Here is an 11,162-nt window from a genome sequence, read left to right as displayed (position 1 = left end):
GGAGGAGGTTATAGAGATAGGGAGGGGCGTAGGGGCTGGATGAGGTTACAGAAGGGATAGGGAGGGGTGCAGGGGGCCGGAAGAAGAAGTTACAGAGTTAGAGAGGGGGTGTCGGGGTTGGAGGAAGTTACAGAAATAGGGAAGGTTGTGGGATTGGAGGAGCTTATAGTGATCGGGAGGGGTAGAGGCTGGAGGAGGTCACAGAGATTAGAAAGGGTGTCGGGGCTGGAGGAAGGTACAGAGATAGGGAGGGTGTGTAGGGGGCTAGAGGAGGTTGCAGAGATAGAGAAGATTGTGAGGCTGGAGGAGATAGAGAGGGGTGCAGGGGGGAGGAGGTTACAGAAGAGATAGGGAGGGGTGTAGGGGGCCGGAAGAGGTTACAGAGATAGGGAGGGGCGTCGGGGCTGGAGGAAGGTACAGAGATAGGGAGGGGTGTAGGGGCTGGATGAGGTTACATAGATAGCGGGGGGTGTAGGGGGCTGGTGGAGATTACAGGGATAGGGAGGGATGTAGGGTCTGAATAAGGTTACAGAGATAGGGAGGGGTGCAGGGGCTGGAGGAGGTTACAGAGATAGGGAGGGTTTTGGGGCTGGAGGAGATCACAGATATAGGGAGGGGTGTAGGGGGCTGGAGGTGATTACAGAGAAAGGGAGGGGTGTAGGGGCTGGATGAGGTTACAGAGACAGGAAGGGTTGTGGGGCTGGAGGAGGTTACAGAGATATGGATGGGTATAGGGGCTGGTGGAGGTTATAGAGATAGGGAAGGGTGCTGGGCTGGAGGAGGTCATGGAGATAGGATTGTGGAACTGGAGGAGGTTACAGAGAGAGTAGGGGTGTAGGGGGCTGGAGGAGCTTACAGAGATAGGGAGATTGTGGAACTGGAGGAGGTTACAGAGATAGGGAGAGGTGCAGGGGCTGGAGGAGGTTACAGAGATAGGGAGGGGTGTAGGGAGCTGGTGGAGGTTACAGAGAGAGGGAGGGCTGTGGGCTGGAGGAGATCACAGATATAGGGAGGGGTGTAGGGGCTGGTGGAGATCACAGAGATAGGGAGGGGTGTAGGGGCTGGAGGAGATTACAGAGATAGGGAGGGGTGTAGGGGCTGGAGGAGATTACAGAGATAGGGAGGGGTGTAGGGGCTGGAGGAGATTACAGAGATAGGGAGGGGTGTAGGGGCTGGAGGAGCTCACAGGTACAAGGACGGGTGTAGGGGCTGGAGGAGGTTACAGAGATAGGGAGGGGTGTAGGGGCTGGAGGACATTACAGAGATAGGGACGGGTATAGGGGCTGCTGAAGATTACAGAGATAGGGAGGGGGGTGTAGGGGCAGGAGGAGGTTACAGAGATAGGGAGGGGTGTAGGGGCTGGAGGAGATTACAGAGATAGGGAGGGGTATAGGGGCTGGTGAAGATTACAGAGATAGGGAGGGATGTAGGGGCTGGAGGAGATTACAGAGATAGGGAGGGGTGTAGGGGCTGGAGGAGGTTACAGAGATAGGGAGGGGTGTAGGGGCTGGAAGAGATTACAGAGATAGGGAGAGTTGAGAGCACAGACTATTTTGCTAATGGGGGTAAGAATGTTATCATTGAGGTGTTGGGGATCTGGGAACCAGCGTGGGCCGGTGAGCACAGGGATGAGCCGGATATGGCACGAGTTAGAATTTGGGCGGCAGTGCTTTAGAAGCGTTTCCATTTAGGGAGGGGAAGAGAGACATCCATCTGGGAAGGCAAGACCCGGGGGAAACATGAACTTAAAAGACATGGAGAAAAAATTGGTGCTTGCCAACTTGGGCGCCCAGTATCTGTCTTCTGGATAATCTCCAGTGCCATCTGTGATTGGTTGGGGAGAATGCAGGAGTTGGGGAGGGGGGCGGGGGAGTGGGGGAGGCTAACTGAGATGCGGCCTACTCATTGATCGCTAGTTAATCCCGCGTGGTTTAGGCAACCAGGATGGTGCGGGTGGGGGGTGCCCTTCACACGTCCCCCGGGGGTGGAGGGGGGGAGGGGGGTGAACTTTATACCAAGCATTGGGTGACAGAAGCTCTCGGTGTTAGAACGAGCCTTCCAGCCTACATCTCTCCTGTGTTGTAACAGCCATTAACCCTCGGAGTATCGCCATGGCAACATTAACCCTCGGAGTATTGCCATGGCAACGCTAGATTCAAACGGCCCAGCGCCACTCCCTCCATTGATCCTATCATCACAGCCTGGGAGAGTTAACAAAGCCCGACAGCCTACCCCCAGCACCCCCACCACCCCAAACCCCCCCGAGGCCCCCCCCTTACTTCATCCACCTTGACTCATGTCAGCCGAGGTCTCTTTGTTCAACTGTTGTCATGGGAACAAAGCTCCTGCCAGGTGAGAAGGTCAGAAATGTGGAGTAATGCTCATTTTGTGTCTTTTACTGTTTTTTAAATTCCCCCGTTCTGCCAGTCTCCATCTCCCCACGAGTGTTTGGCTTCCACCTGTTTGCCTTGTCTCCTCCTCTCTGTCACCCCCGTCCCCAGTTTGTAACCTCTCTTTCTCTCGGTCATCACCACTTATTCTGTCATCTTGTCCCCACCTCCTCACTCTCTCCCCCTTGCTCCCTCCCCACCTCCCCCCTTCGCCCTCTCTATCTCTGCACCTTCCATCACCCTCTCTTTTTCCTCAAGTCTGTCCCCATCTCTCAAACTCATACAACTCACTCCCTTTCTCATCCTCCCTCTCTCTCTCTCTCTCTGTCTTTCTGTCACCACATTTTCTCTCTCTTTCTTCCTATTTTCCTGGCACATTTTCCACCTCTTGCAGTTGGCTTACCTTTGGATTTGGCGCCCTCCCTCTCTCTTCTCTTTCCCTCTCTCCCTCACATCATCCTCTCTGCCTCTTTCCATCTCTGTCGCCTTTCTTCTTCCTCTCTCTCACTCTCTCCCTCTCTCTCTCTCTCTCTCTCACTCTCTCCCTCTCTCTCTCTTCCCCCCCTACCTTCCGCCACCTTCTTTTCTCTCTTTAGCTTCTCTCTGTTGTGTGGCTGGGCAGGTCATACTTACCTCCCGAGTCTTGTGCACACAACATAGAATCCTACCAGTGCAGAAGGAGGCCATTTGGCCCATCGAACCTGCACCAACAACAATCCCACCCAGGCCTATCCCCACAACCCCATGTATTTACCCTTCTAATCCCCCTGACACTGAGGGGCAATTTAGCATGATCAATCCACCTAACCTACACATCTTTGGACACTAAGGGGCAATTTAGCATGGCCAATCCACCTAACCTACACATCTTTGGACACTAAGGGGCAATTTAGCATGGCCAATCCACCTAACCTGCACATCTTTGGACACTAAGGGGCAATTTAGCATGGCCAATCCACCTAACCTGCACATCTTTGGACACTAAGGGGCAATTTAGCATGGCCAATCCACCTTACCTGCATATCTTTGGACACTAAGGGACAATTTAGCATGACCAATCCACCTAACCTACACATCTTTGGACACTAAGGGGCAATTTAGCATGGCCAATCCACCTAACCTGCACATCTTTGGACACTAAGGGACAATTTAGCATGGCCAATCCACCTAACCTGCACATCTTTGGACACTAAGGGGCAATTTAGCATGACCAATCCACCTAACCTGCACATCTTTGGACACTAAGGGACAATTTAGTATGGCCAATCCACCTAATCCACACATCTTTGGACACTAAGGGGCAATTTAGCATGGCCAATCTACCTAACCTACACATCTTTGGACATTAAGGGGCAATTTAGCATGGCCAATCCACCTAACCAGCACATCTTTGGACATTAAGGGGCAATTTAGCACGGCCAATCCACCTAACCAGCATGTATTTTTGGACTGTGGGAGGAAACCGGAGCACCCAGGGGAAACCCACGCAGACACGAGGAGAAGGTGCAGACTCCGCACAGACAGTGACCCAAGCCAGGAATCGAACCCGGGTCCCTGACGCTGTGCTAACCACCGTGCCACTGTGCCTTCCTCTGGTCCCCGGAAGGGTAGGGGTTGTAGTTCAGACGGGCAGCATGGTCGGTGCGGGCTTGGAGGGCCAAAGGGCCTGTTCCTGTGCTGTAATTTTCTTTGTTCTTTGTTCTAACTGGTATAACGATATGAAGCTTTATTTGTTTATCCCAATGATCCAGTGGATTCTGTGCCACTATATAAAGAAAAGTTACCCTCATGGGGAGAGGTTGCCCAGATATATTCATTCCCCCTGTGTGTCGGTGACTGAATGGTGATCTAATTGAAGTGATTTGATCTGATTTGATTTATTATTGTCACATGTATTAACATACAGTGAAAAATCTTGTTTCTTGCGCGCTATTCAGACAAAGCATACAGTTCATAGAGAAGGAAAGGAGAGAGTGCAGAATGTAGTGTTACAATCATAGCTAGGGTGTAGAGAAAGATCAACTTAATGCGAGGTAGGTCCATTCAAAAGTCTGACAGCAGCAGGGAAGAAGCTGTTCTTGAGTCGGTTGGTACGTGACCTCAGACTTTTGTACCTTCTTCCCAACTAAAAACCTGAAGCTCTCGACCCTTTCTACTTTGTCCCCGTTGATGTAGACAGGGGCATGTTCTCCACTACACTTCCTGAAGTCGATGACAATCTCCTTCGTTTAGTTGACATTGAGGCAGGAATTATCGTCGACGCACCAGTTCATCAGAAGTGTTAGCCAGACTGGAGGCACGATGTTAGATCCAGTGGGTGCAGAGCAAGATCCCACAGCCCGCAACATGACCAAGACCAGATCGCGTGTTTTGGTGATGTTGGTTAGAGTGGACGTGGAGAGGATGTTTCCACGAGTAGGAAAAACTAGAACCAGAGGGCACAACCTCAGGCTAAAAGGACGATCCTTTAAAACAGAGATGAGGAGGAATTTCTTCAGCCAGAGAGTGGTGAATCTGTGGAACTCTTTGCCGCAGAAGGCTGTGGAGGCCAGGTCATTGAGTGTCTTTAAGACAGAGATAGATAGGTTCTTGATTAATAAGGGGATCAGGGGTTATGGGGAAAAGGCAGGAGAATGGGGATGAGAAAAATATCAGCCATGATTGAATGGTGGAGCAGACTCCATGGGTCGAGTGGCCTAATTCTGCTCCTATGTCTTATGGTTGAGGGGTAACATTCCTGCTCCTCTTCCACACAGCAGTGGCCGAGGGGTCTTTCACATCCCCCGGGAAAGAGAGCAGACTGGGCCCCGGTTTGACCTCTCCAAGACAGCACCCACAGACAGTGCAGCACTGCCTCAGCACTGCGCTGCTGGGTGGGTCAGCCTGGAGTCGTACGCTGAGGTCCCCCAGGGTGGGATTTAAACCTGCAACCTTCAGGCTCTGTGGCAAGAGGGTGACCCACTGAGTCACGGTGTGCGGGCGACGGGCTCGGTGCGCTTGCCCTGTGGCCTGGCTAACACTTTCCGTGGCGTTCACCGATCCTTTTAACATCGTAACAGACACAGCAGTAAAAATCCCACACCCGCAAAGTGTCGGAAGTTCTGTATTTAACACTGGAGGAAGTGTTGAGGAAGGGTATGGTGGCATTAGAGGCAGTTCAGAGTCCAGATTGATTTTGGGGATAGGAATATGGGAATTAGGTGTGGGCAGTTCAGCCCCTCGAACCTGCTCCGCTATTCTAGATGATCATGGCTGATCTCCATCTCATCCTAACTCCACTTCCCTGCCCTTTCCCCATGGCTCTTTATCCCGCTTATTATCAAAAAGTGAAAGGATTGACTTATGAGGAGAAATTGTGAGTGGCACGGTGGCACGGTGGTTAGCACTGCTGCCTCACGTCGCCAGGGTCCCGGGTTCGATTCGCGGCCTTGGGTCACTGTCTGTGTGGAATCTATGGGGCAGCGAGTTCCCCAAATTCACCACCCTCTGCGAGAAGTAGTTCCTCCTCATCTCAGTTTTAAATCTACTGCTTCTCAACCTATACCTGTGACCTCTTGTTCGAGATTGCCCCACGCGGGGGAAACATTTGGTCTACACTTACTTTCTCAATCCTTTTTAGTATTTTATATACCTCGATCAGATCCCCCCCTCACCCTTCTAAACTCCAGCCGGTACAAGCCCCAACTCTTTAATCTCTCCTCATACGTCAACCCTTTCATCCCCGGAATCAACCTGGTGAACCTCCTCTGAACTGCCTCCAATGCCACAACATCCTTCCTCAAATAAGGAGACCAAAATTGGGCACAATAGTCCAGATATGAGGTGGCACAGTGGTTAGCGCTGCTGCCTCACAGTGCCAGGGACCCGGGTTCGATTCACGGCTTGGGTCACTGTCTGAGCGGAGTCTGCATGTTCTCCCCGTGTCTGCGTGGGTTTCCTCCAGGTGCTCCGGTTTCCTCCCACAGTCCGAAAGACGTGCCGGTTAGGGTGCATTGGCCATGCTAAATTCTCCCTCAGTGTTACCCGAACAGGCGCCGGAGTGTGGCGACTAGGGGATTTCTACAGTAACTTCATTGCAGTGTTAATGTAAGCCTAATAAATTAAACAGTTTGGGCTTGTACTCGCTGGAGTTTTGAAGGATGAGAGGAGATCTGATGGAGATAAATAAATTTTTTTAAAGGGATTGAGAAAGGAAATGGTGACCAAGAGTGGAATTCTCCACCCCGTTCCTTCCACCTTGGGAATTGCACTGGTCGGAGACCTCAGGCAGGATTTTCCGGTTTTTGAGAGAGCGTGGCTGGAAAATCCCGCCCTAAATGTTGCCCCCTTGTGGGGCAATCTAGAACAGGAGGTCACAGGTATAGGTCGAGAGGCGGTAGATTTAAAACTGAGATGAGGAGGAACTACTTCTCGCAGAGGGGGGTGAATTTGTGGAACTCGCTGCTCCATCGCGCGGTGGAGTCTGAATCATTGAATGGTTCCAAGAAGGAGATGGATATATTTCTGATAGAAAAGGGATATGGGGGTATGGGGAACAGGTGGGGAGGTGGATTTGAGACCAGGGAGAGATCAGCCATGATCTGATTGAATGGCGGAGCAGGCTCGAAGGGTTGAATTTGCCAACTTCTGCTCCTAATTCCTATATTCCAAAGTTCATCTGCAGGAGAATATCAGGCATGTTGTTAAAGCGTCAGATTGAGAATCAGGACACTTCCCCATTCAAGCAGCAGAGACAGTGTGAAAGAAAGCATTAATATCGGGGAAAATCTTCCTCAACATGTGGGTGCAAAGAGAGAGAGAAAGAGAGAGAACTGGGGTAAAAGAAAGATGAAGCTATTCAAGTTCAGGGTGAATGTCAGGATTTTTGATTTGATTTATTATTGTCACGTATTGGGATACAGTGAAAAGTATTGTCTCTTGCGCGCTATACAGACAAAGCATACCATCCTAGGTGCTAGAGTACATACCAGGGGGTTTCCCTCAGTAACTTCATTGCAGCGTTAATGTAAACCCCGCTTAGTAACGGTTGAGTGGGTGGGTAAGTGGAGCTGAGTCCACGAAAAGATCAGCCATGATCTTATTGAATGGCGGAGCAGGCTCGAGGGGCCAGATAAAAAGAACAAAGAACAGTACAGCACAGGAAACAGGCCCTTCGGCCCTCCAAGCCTGTGCCGCTCCTTGGTCCAACTAGACCAATCGTTTGTATCCCTCCATTCCCAGACTGCTCATGTGACTATTCAGGTAAGTCTTAAACGATGTCAGCGTGCCTGCCTCCACCACCCTACTTGGCAGCGCATTCCAGGCCCCCACCACCCTCTGTGTAAAAAACGTCCCTCTAATATCTGAGTTATACTTCGCCCCTCTCACCTTGAGCCCGTGACCCCTCGTGATCGTCACTTCTGATCTGGGAAAAAGCTTCCCACCGTTCACCCTATCTATACCCTTCATAATCTTGCCTACTCCTGCTCCTGGTTCTTATGTTCTTCAGCCTACTTCTGACACTGATAAATAAGCGGCATGAGGTGGCACACACGGCTGCCTCACAGCTCCAGGGACCTGGGTTCAATTCCCGGCTTGGGTCACTGTCTGTGTGGAGTCTGCACGTTCTCCCCGTGTCTGCGTGGGTTTCCTCTGGGTGCTCCGGTTTCGTCCCAGAGTCCAAAGATGTGCGAGTTAGGTGGATTGACCATGCTAAGTTGCCTTTTAGTGTCAGGGGTAAATGCATGGGGTTATGGGGATAGGGCCTGGGTGGGATTGTGGTCGGTGCAGACTCGATGGGTGGAATGGCCTCCTTCTGCTCTGTAGGGATTCTATTAAACATTCATAGAGTACAGAAAGGTGACGGAAAGGAGAGAGTGCAGAATGTAGTGTTACAGTCATAGCTAGGGTGTAGAGAAAGATCAACTTCGTATAAGGTAGGTCCATTCAAAAGTCTGACAGCAGCAGGGAAGAAACTGTTCTTGAGTCGGTTGGTGCGTGACCTCAGACTTTTGTAACTTTTCCCCGACGGAAGAAGTTGGAAGAGAGAATGTCCGGGGTGCGTGGCGTCCTTGATTATGCTGGCTGCTTTTCCGAGGCAGCGGGAAGTGTAGGCAGAGTCAATGGATGGGAGGATGGGTTTGAGTGAGGCTCAAAAAAATGTGATGGAAAAATCTGGAACTCCCTCTCTGGAAAATACTCTTCAGGCGATGGGATTAATTGAACATTTCAAAACTGATGGCCTAGTGGTATTATCGCTGGACTATTAATCCAGAAACTCTGGGGACCCGGGTTCGAATCCCGCCACGGCAGATGGTGGAATTTGAATTCAATTTTTAAAAATCTGGGATTAAGAATCTACTCATTGTCGATTGTCAGGAAAAACCCATCTGGTTCACTAATGTCCCTTTAAGGAAGGATTTGGACATATTCCTTTGTTTGAAGAGGCTGGGTCTCTGTGGATGAATGGAAGTCACTAGCAAGTGTAAATAAGCCACATTGCGAGATCGACTGATTGTCTGAAATTGGTCGGTTAGTGTAGATTCATGGAGATTAACAGCACAGAAACAGGCCCTTCAGCCCAACTTGTCATGCCGCCCAGTTTTTACCATAGAGCTAGTCCCAGGAGGAGGCTATTCAGCCCCTCGATCCTGTTCTGTCATTTGGCTGAATCGTGGCTGCTCTGCATTTTAACTCCATCTTTTTTGCGTTATTCATACATGGGACACGGGCGTCGCTGGCTGGGCCAGCTTTTATTGCCCATCCCTAGTTGCCTGAGGGCAGTTGAGAGTCAACCACATTGCTGTGGCTCTGGAGTCACATGTAAGCCAGACCGGGTAAGGACGTCAGATTTCCTTCCCTAAAGGGACATTAGTGAACCAGATGGGTTTTTTCCGACAATCGACAATGGTTCATCAGTAGATTCCTAATTCCAGATATTTTTTATTGAATTCAAATTCCACCAGCTGCCGTGGTGGGATTCGAACCCGGGTTCCCAGAACATTAGCTGAGTTTCTGGATTAATAGTCTAGCGATGATACCACCAGGCCACCGTCTCCCCTTGGGTTAGACCCAGAGAGAAAAGGAGACAAAGTTCGAGAGGGCAGATCGTTTAAAGTTTATTTATCACTCACAAGTAAGGATTGCATTGACACTGCAATGAAGTTACTGTGAAAATCCCCCCAGTCGCCACACTCCGGCGTCTGTTCGGGTACTCCGACGGAGAATTTAGCGTGGCCAATCCACCTAACCTGCACGTCTTTCGGACTGTGGGAGGAAACCGGAGCACCCGGTGGAAACCCACGCAGACACGGGGAGAACGTGTGGACTCCACACAGATTGGGCGGCACGGTAGCACAGTGGTTAGCACTGCTGCTTCACAGCCCCAGGGACCTGGGTTCGAATCCCGGCTCGGGTCGCTGTCTGTGTGGAGTTTGTACATTCTCCGTGTCTGCGTGGGTTTCCTCCAGGTGCTCCGGTTTCCTCCCACAGTCCAAAGATGTGCTGGTTAGGTTGATTGGCCATTCTAAATTGCCCCTTAGTGTCCCGGGATGCGTAGGTTAGAGGGGTTAGTGGGTAAATATGTAGGGATATGTGGATAAGGCCTGGGTGGGATTGTGGTTGGTGCAGACTCGATGGGCCGAATGGCCTCTTTCTGCACTGTAGGGATTCTATGATTCTATAGTGACCCAAGCCGGGAATCGAACCAGGTTCTATGGCGCTGTGAGGCAGCAGTGCTAACCGCTGTGCCACCGTGCTACCCAGTTAATCGCAGTGTTGAGAACGGGTACACCAAAGCTGCTGCTGTGGCTCTCTGAGTGGGCAGGAGTTGGCATCTCCCGAGAGCTAGTGGCACCTTCGTGTAGAGCGGACGGGAAAATGAAAGGGCGGTGGGGCCCGCAGCCCGACTGCGTGGGGGGAGAGCGTGGGGTGAGCGGTGACTGGAGACAGACTCCTCAGTGACACTGGCGTGTCCTGACTGCGCAGGGAGAGCGCGGGGTGAGCGGTGATCAGAGACAGAGTCCTCAGCGATGCTGGCGTGTTTGCTGAAGCTGTGTGGCGTCCACCGTCTCCAAAGACGTCACCGGCATTCTTCAGTGTGTGTTTTTTTTAGAGATGAGAGAAAAACAGACCAAAATAGACTCGACAAAAGAAAAGAATTGTCCAAACTGGCTGGAGATTTGCGTAACCGTTTTTTTTTTATATATAAAGAGGGGCTTCTGAGTGTAGGCAGCCTTGTATAAGACACTAACAGCAGGGACAACATGAGCAAGCAAGTTATTTACTGATCCTGCCAGGCCACCAGATGGGAGGATACTGTGAAGACTTGACTCAGAAACAAGGACTCATGTTCACCTTGAACCTTCATTGTGTCTCTTCTGCCATCCCACCAACAAAGCCTGCGGGGCTGGAGGGGAAAGGGCAGGAGAGAGGGATAGGGCTGGAATAAGGATACCACGGCGGCACAGTGGTTAGCACTGCTGCCTCACAGTGCCAGGGACCCGGGTTCAATTCCCGGCCTTGGGTGACTGTGTGGAGTTTGCACATTCTCCCCGTGTCTGTGTGGGTTTCCTCCGGGTGCTCCAGTTTCCTCCCACAGTCCAAAGATGTGCGGGTTAGGTGGATTGGCCATGCTAAATTGTCCCTTAGTGTCCAAAGATGTGCATGTTAGGTGGATTGGCCGTGCTAAATTGCCCCTTAAGTGTCCAAAGATGTGCAGGTAGATGGGATTGGCCATGGGATATGGCAGGTTAGTGAACCTGGGTAAGATATTAGCAAGGATAAATTGTTACT

Source organism: Mustelus asterias, chromosome 21 (assembly GCF_964213995.1).
Source record: "Mustelus asterias chromosome 21, sMusAst1.hap1.1, whole genome shotgun sequence".
In the NCBI taxonomy this organism is placed as follows: Eukaryota; Metazoa; Chordata; class Chondrichthyes; order Carcharhiniformes; family Triakidae; genus Mustelus; species Mustelus asterias.
This window is presented reverse-complemented; position numbering follows the sequence as displayed.